Source organism: Myotis lucifugus, unplaced genomic scaffold, assembly GCF_000147115.1.
Source record: "Myotis lucifugus unplaced genomic scaffold, Myoluc2.0 scaffold_13, whole genome shotgun sequence".
NCBI lineage: Eukaryota > Metazoa > Chordata > Mammalia > Chiroptera > Vespertilionidae > Myotis > Myotis lucifugus.
The window spans coordinates 7,505,346-7,513,173 of record NW_005871061.1 but is presented as its reverse complement, the minus strand read 5'-3'; the positions used below and the strand labels follow the sequence as shown (position 1 = coordinate 7,513,173).

The 7,828-nt window shown below is 38.0% G+C and overlaps 1 pseudogene; it reads right to left on the bottom strand.

Moving 5' to 3' along the window:
* Nucleotides 1–2,403: 2,403 nt before the first annotated feature.
* Nucleotides 2,404–3,227, bottom strand: LOC102434040 (annotated as a pseudogene).
* Between the last annotated feature and the right edge of the window lie 4,601 nt (nt 3,228–7,828).

Sequence of the window (7,828 nt, the reverse complement as noted above, 5' to 3'; positions counted from 1 at the left end):
GATGTTTAGTTTTATGAAACATCCAATTTGCTGTTCACTGAATCAACTATTGTTTAAATTCTTGGAATTACAGAGTACACTGTAGTCATGCTCTCAGATAAAAAGTGATCTAATTACTCTCTGCATGTCAAGTATATGTTAACTGTGGAGAGCGGCTACAGTGTTTGGACAGAGTCAAGCCTTGGACTGACTTGTGGCAAAGCCACGTACAAGTCCCAGCTTGGAGGGAAAAGCCCTCCTGCTGGGGTCCAATCCCAGCAGGTCCAGGGGTCCCCAAAGGTGTGGACGGAGTCGGCGAAGAAGGAATGACACGAAGACAGCCTTCAGTTGGTCAGCAGCCTAGTCAGGACCTATAGCCAGGATCTCCAGCCAAAGTTCTGGTCCGAGTTCTGGTCAGGAACTGATGAGGATCTGACGTTTATTGTCTTATTACATCTGTATTTATACCAGCCGATCTCAATCCTGTCAATTTCTATTACAAGGGTTAAGGTGTTTCTCATCTCCATTCCAGGGAGTAAAGACCATGTAGCTTGATTACCCGCCTGGCACTTAATTAAGGGGTTGTATCCCCTCCCTAACCTCAGGGAAAGATCCCCACCTGGGGAAACAACCTTTCTCGGAGAGGTGACCTTGGTTAAAACACATGGCGCTAAAGGGAGCAAACATATTAAAAACAGTATGCTACATACGCCAGGTCCACTGAAACACATGCTGTGCAGATGCCTCTTTCCTGCAGCGACTGCGTCAAGCAGCAAGGATGGACCGGCCTCCGGCACCCTCCCAGCACAATTATAGCCAAAAGGCTATAGTTGTAAGCTTGACTTTATAGTCTGACCTTGCATTCCTAGGTAGCTAAGGGATGTGGGCTGCAGCAGGGTGCAGCAAGTGCTGCCTAAACAAAACTTGATAAAGTTCAGAGAATGGCAACAGCAAGAAAGAAGCAGATTTGAAATTTGCAAGAACATTGTAAACATCTTGCCCATGTTTTGCTGTGTGTGATCTGACTATAAAATAAAGCTTTGGCTTACAGGTTGTGACACTGTTTCCTCATCCAGGCACAGTGATCCCAACTGTATTCTCTTGTCTGTCTTCTTTAATCCTTCATCGCCTCTCCTCAAGTTCAGCCCTGGCCGTGCTGGACACAGTTCAGTTAACCTTCTTGAAGCTGTTCTTTCGTAGGTGTAGCAACCCATTGATCCACACCCATGAATGTGTCCCAGCTTAGGAGACTTAAGAATCTTTTCCAAACCCCACTTTTTCTTCACTTTCAAACATCTACTTTCATTCACCAAAAATAATGTCTTGTAGCACTTATGAAAAATGGGATATATTATTTTACAAATTTAGAATCTCTATATATAAAAGCTTAACTGACCGTTACGACCAAATGACCAGAATGACCGGTTGACCAGTTGCTATGATGTGCACTGACCACCAGGAGGCAGATGCTAAAGGCAAGAGTTGCTCCCTGGTGGTCAATGGGCTCCCACAGCCAACCTCCTATGGCCAGCCAACCTCTCCTCGTCCTTCCCCCCATCGTTCCCCCCATTCCTCTAGCCCTGTCCAGCAGCTGGCAGGCCCCGGCCAGCCCAGCCCCAATAGGGACTGGGCAAGACAGCCCTGATAGGCCCTGATTGCCGGCCAGGCCTAGGGACCCCAACCATGCACAAATTTTGTGCACCAGGCCTCTAGTATACAATAATTGAGATGTATAGTGATGAACACAACAATCAATTAGTTATAAGTACTGAAAAAAAAAGTTGATAGCAATTTAAATCAGTGGGGGAAAGAGTACAGTTATAATTATATTATATGTATCAAAATGTATTATATACAGGTTAAAATTTTAAATCTAAAAAATGAAACCATAAAATAGCAATGAGAATATGCAGGTGAATATTATCTTATTTGGAGATAGAGTTGGGATTTCTGAGCATAAAGGCCAAGCAAAACACTGCTAGAATTATAATTTAAGCATTTGAAACTATTATTTGTAAAAATCACTAAAAGAAAATTTGATGGAATTAAAAGTGAAAATACTTGCTACTTGTAAGACAGATACATAGATACATTATTCATATTCCAACATGTAATTAAATGATGAACACGTCATTAGAAAACAAAGGACAAACATCCTGAACAAAATAAGACATCTAAATAAGGAACAAACATAGAAAAATTCTTTATTTGATTAGTTATGGAAGATATTGCTAGCTGCTTACCAAAGTCTGTTTCCATTATTTTCTTGACTACAGTGCTACATTATATCCCCAGAATTCTCCGTTTAAGTATGGTCATGTAACTAAGCTCTTCTATGGAAATTGAGCAGAAATGATGTTTGACTATTTATTTTCATTCTAATATTTTTTATTTTTTTCACAAATAGGATTTTTTATTTGTCACCATTAAATGTCTGAATTTTAAACAGATTCTTGGACTGGAGGCTCATATCCATCAGCTTGTTCAACTTTAGCACCGGTCTCATCCCCAGTAGGTTTTTCAGAACTGCTACCTTCACCATGAAGCTCCATGAGTTTTCCCAATTCAAACTTGGGCTTCTTCAGCATTTTGACTTTTCTGACAAAGACATCATAGAGCGGATAAATAGATTGGCAAGCCTTTTCTATGTCTTTTCCAATGCTGTCTGGAATCAATTTATTGACCACTTCTTTCAAGTCATTTGTCTGCACCACTCGGGTCATGATTTCCATCATCTTCTGGATTCGGCGAACCTGCTGATGCCGAGCGAGCATAAGAGGTCTTCTGAATCTGATTGTTGTGCTTTTAAGTGATACCAACACAGAACAGACTAAGCAAATAACCATTGGTAGTCTTGACATGGACATATGAGCTTCAATCATGGTCTGCCACTTCTTGACCATAGAGCACATTTTGTCACAGGTAAGGTCCATGCCATGGAAATTAGTCAGGCAGTTTTTGCCCTGAATATCCTCAGTAATTAGCATGAATTTTCTAAATGCAACTTCATTATTCTGCAGATCAGCTAGGCTCACTTCAAAAACAGGACCCTTGAGACCATCAGATGCGATTTTGGTTCCTTGAGTTCTCGTAACTAGTGTTTTCCCAATATTTCTTATATTGAACAGAGCTGGTGCTTTCACATCATACCAATCTTTCTTAGAAAATGGATCAACCACTTTCTTCTTGGCTCCCTTTTTGCTGCCTTTTGTAAGGCACTTGTTCTTGCCCACCGCCATCGTGCTGCTCAGAGAGCCAAAAGGGGGTAATATTTTTAATTTTTACTGATAAGTTTATCTTTATTGTTGAGAGCATTATAGATGTTCCTTTTTTTCCCCCATTGACCCCCTAGACTCTGCAGTCCCCCAGGCCTTCCTATGAGAGATAGTACTGGCCTTATATTAATGTCAACATCTAATTTATTTGCATATATTTTTGCTTAAAGGTTGCTTAGCCCATAAACAAATTTTTTTTTATTTTTCGCTAAAAGTATTACAAAGGGTATTACATAAGTGTCCTTTTTTCCCCCCCACCCTTGACAAGCCCCTGCCCTCCCTTACCCCCCAGTGTCTTATGTCCATTAGTTATGGTTATATGGATGCATACAAGTCCTTCGGTTGATCTCTTACTCCCCTCCCTCCTGTCCCCCAACCCTCCCTGGCCTTCCTACTGCAGTCCGACAATCGGTTTGAGGCAGCTCTGCCACTGTATTTATTATTGTTCAAAAGTTTGTAATGGTCTTAATTATCCATGAAAGAGTGAGATCATGTGGTATTTTTCCTTCATTGACTGGCTTGTTTCACTTAGCATAATGCTCTCCAGTTCCATCCATGCTGTTGCAAATGGTAAGAGTTCCTTCTTTTTAACAGCAGCATAGTATTCCATCGTGTAGATGTACCACAGTTTTCTAATCCATTCATCTACTGATGGGCACTTAGGCTGTTTCCAGATCTTAGCTATGGTGAATTGTGCTGCTATGAACATCTGGGTGCATATATCCTTTCTGATTGGTGTTTCTGGTTTCTTGGGATATATTCCTAGAAGTGGGATCACAGGGTCAAATGGGAGTTCCATTTCCAATTTTTTGAGGAACCTCCATACTGCCTTCATTAGTGGCTGCACCAGTCTGCATTCCCACCAGCAGTGCACAAGTGTTCCTTTTTCTCCACATCCTCTCCAGCACTTGTCGTTTGTTGATTTGTTGATGATGGCCATTCTGACAGGTGTGAGATGGTACCTCATTGTTGTTTTGATTTGCATCTCTCGGATGATTAGTGACTTTGAGCACGTTTTCATATGTCTCTTGGCTTTCTGAATGTCCTCTTTTGAAAGGTGTCTATTTAGATCCTTTGCCCATTTTTTGATTGGATTGTTTATCTTCTTTTTGTTAAGTTGTATGAGTTCCCTATAAATTTTGGAGATTAAGCCCTTATCAGATATGACGTTGGCAAATATGTTTTCCCACGAGGTGGGTTTTCTTGTTGTTTTGTTGATGGTTTCTTTTGCTGTGCAGAAGCTTTTTATTTTGATGTAGTCCCATTTGTTCATTTTCTCTTTAGTTTCAACTGCCCTAGGAGCTGTATCAGTGAAGAAATTGTTTTGGCATATGTCTGAGATTTTGTTGCCTTTGTATTTTTCTAGAATTTTTATGGTTTCCTGTCGTACATTTAAGTCCTTTATCCATTTTGAGTTTATTCTTGTGTATGGTGTAAGTTGGTGGTCTAGTTTCATTTTCTTGCATATATCTGTCCAGTTTTCCCAACATCATTTATTGAAGAGACTATCTTGGCTCCATTGTATGTTCATGCCTCCTTTGTCAAAAATTAATTGAGCATATTGGCTCGGGCTAATTTCTGGACTCTATTCTATTCCACTGATCTATATGTCTGTTCTTGTGCCAGTACCAGGCAGTTTTGAGAACAGTGGCTTTGTAATACAGCTTGATATCTGGCATTGAGATCCCACCTACTTTGTTCTTTCTCAGGATCGTTGCAGCTATTCGGGGTCTTTTTTTATTCCAGATGAATTTTTGGAGAGTTCGTTCTAGATCTGTGAAGTATGCCGTTGGTATTTTAATGGGAAGTGCATTGAACTTATAGATTGCTTTGGGTAGTATGGACATTTTAATGATGTTGATTCTACCAATCCAAGAACATGGTATGTTCTTCCATCTGTTTATATCTTCCTCTATCTCTTTTTTCAACGTCCTGTAGTTTTCTGAGTAGAGGTCTTTAACCTCTTTAGTTAAGTTTATTCCTAGGTATCTTAATTTTTTTTGGTGCGATGGTAAATGGGATTGTTTTTCTAATCTCTCTTTCTGAAAGTTCACTATTGGTGTATAGAAATGCCTCAGATTTCTTGGGGTTAATTTTGTATCCTGCTACATTGCCAAATTCATGTATTAAGTCTAGTAGCTTTTTGATGGAGTCTCTAGGGTTTTGTATGTATAATATCATGTCATCTGCAAATAAGGACAGTTTTACTTCCTCTTTTCCAATTTGGATGCCTTTTATTTCTTCTTCTTGCCTAATTGCAATGGCTAATACTTCCAGTACTATGTTGAACAGGAGTGGTGAGAGTGGGCATCCCTGTCTTGTTCCTGTTCTTAGGGGAAATGGTGTTAGTTTTTGTCCATTGAGTATGATGTTGGCTGTGGGCCTGTCATATATGGCTTTTATTACGTTGAGGTATGATCCTTCTATTCCCACCTTTCTGAGAGTTTTTATCAAAAATGGGTGTTGGATTTTGTCGAATGCTTTTTCTGCATCAATTGATATGACCATGTGGTTTTTTTCTTTCAATTTGTTTATGTGATGTATCACATTTATTGATTTACGGATGTTGTACCATCCTTGCATCTCTGGGATAAATCCTACCATAAACAATTTTTCCATAATATTTTTCTTTTTTGGCTGATTGGAATGGCAACACACAAGCTAACCTTGGAAGCTATGTATTAAAGATGGCAGAGCCACAAGATGGTAGGAGCCTGGGTCTTTGCAATCATACATAAGGAAAATGTATCCACTGACTAGGAAAACCCACTTTGTACTTTTTTGTGAGCAAAAAATAAACTTGTTTTATTTTTGAAACGTTATACATTGTGAGTTCTATGTTTTTCCCTGAAGTTTAAGTGATAAAACTATATAAAATCATCAAACATTAGAGTTTGTTAGGAATAAGAGAATACTGATTAACATAAAAATGCATAAAAAATCATAAGCTCTAAAGCTGTATGTAAAATTCAAAAATGACTCCAAACTTATTGGAATAAATTTTAGAAGAAATTATATCAAATATAGATAATGCTTATCATTAGGTAGTAAAATTGAGTGATTTTATTCTTTTATCTTTCTGCATTTTATAAATGGTTTACAATAAGCATGTTACTAAAATTAATGCAAATATGTTTAAACCACATGCATTAATTCATTGAAATTTTCAAACAGCATATTAAGAGAGATAGATAATTAACGTTTTTAAACATAGCATACCATATTTCTCCACTCAAGGGGAAATTAAAAAAATAAATTAGAAAAAAAACAAACATTGATTCACTCTTTGGTATTTGCAGAAATAAATACCAAATGGTGATTATACTGGATTTGTGCAAACATTTCATCTTTTGGGATGCTGCTTGGAAATTTCCCAGCATTTTGTTTATAGACAAACTAGCATAGCTATGAATGTCTTTCATTGGTAAACTAAATGTTTAATAAATTTTGACTTCATGGAATTCAAAATGAGAAAAAGTATTTCTGAAAATTAATGGGTAGAAAAAATGGGAAGAATATTATCAAAGGCACATAACTTAGTTAAAATGACAAAATACTGTACAGAATTAGTTAAAAACCATTTGCATGCTGTCCTCCAGGAAATTTATGGGGCCTGGGCATGTGTCAAAATAATGTCTTTCAGCACACCTACTTCATCTAAGATTATAGTGTGCAATGAACTTATCGCTATTTTTGAAGGCTCAGTACTTCTCTTCAGCACCAAGCATGGTTTTGAAATGTACAATGGCCTATGCAAATAACCTAACCGGAGACACTGCATCATTAGAGTAAAAAATCAACATGCTGTCTATTATAGGTAGAGGTCACGTTGCTGTCAAAGCAACACAGTATGGGAAACACTCCAGAAAGATTGAGGCACATTCCCCCAGTGTTAGATGTAGATTATGTTCATGTCTGATCTACAGATTCAGAGATGTGATACGTTGATTTTGCAAGAGACCATATTGTCAAATGATGAGATTCAAAATCTTTATGAGGAAGTCCAGAAACTCCTGTAAACACGTTTATTACTTGTTATCAAGTAGTCTTGATTTTTCATACAGTGGTGTAAGCTAGAACCTGTGTCATTCATTCTTGCATTTAACACAATTATTTTGGTTGTGCTATGTGTATCCACCGAGTTAAGCACTGAAAATGCCAAAAATGACACTTTAAAACTAAAATACATAAAGACTCCATAAAAAAACTACTTGATTTAATAAATGAATTTGGCAATGTAGCAGGATACAAAATTAACACCCAGAAATCTATGGCTTTTTTATACAGCAATAATGAACTCACAGAAAGAGAAACTAATCAAAAACTATTCCACTCATCATTGCCCCAGACTGGAAAGTTACGATGCCTAGGACTTAACTTAGCTCAAGATGTGGAGACCTGTTCTCATAAAACTACGGGACAGTGCCAAGAGAGATAGAGGATGATCTACTCGAGTAGAAGAATATACCATGTCCCTTGGATTGTTATATCAACATCATTTAAAGTGTCCCATACCACACAAAGTATCCATAGGTTCAACACAATTCCCGTTATATTACCAATGGGATATTTCA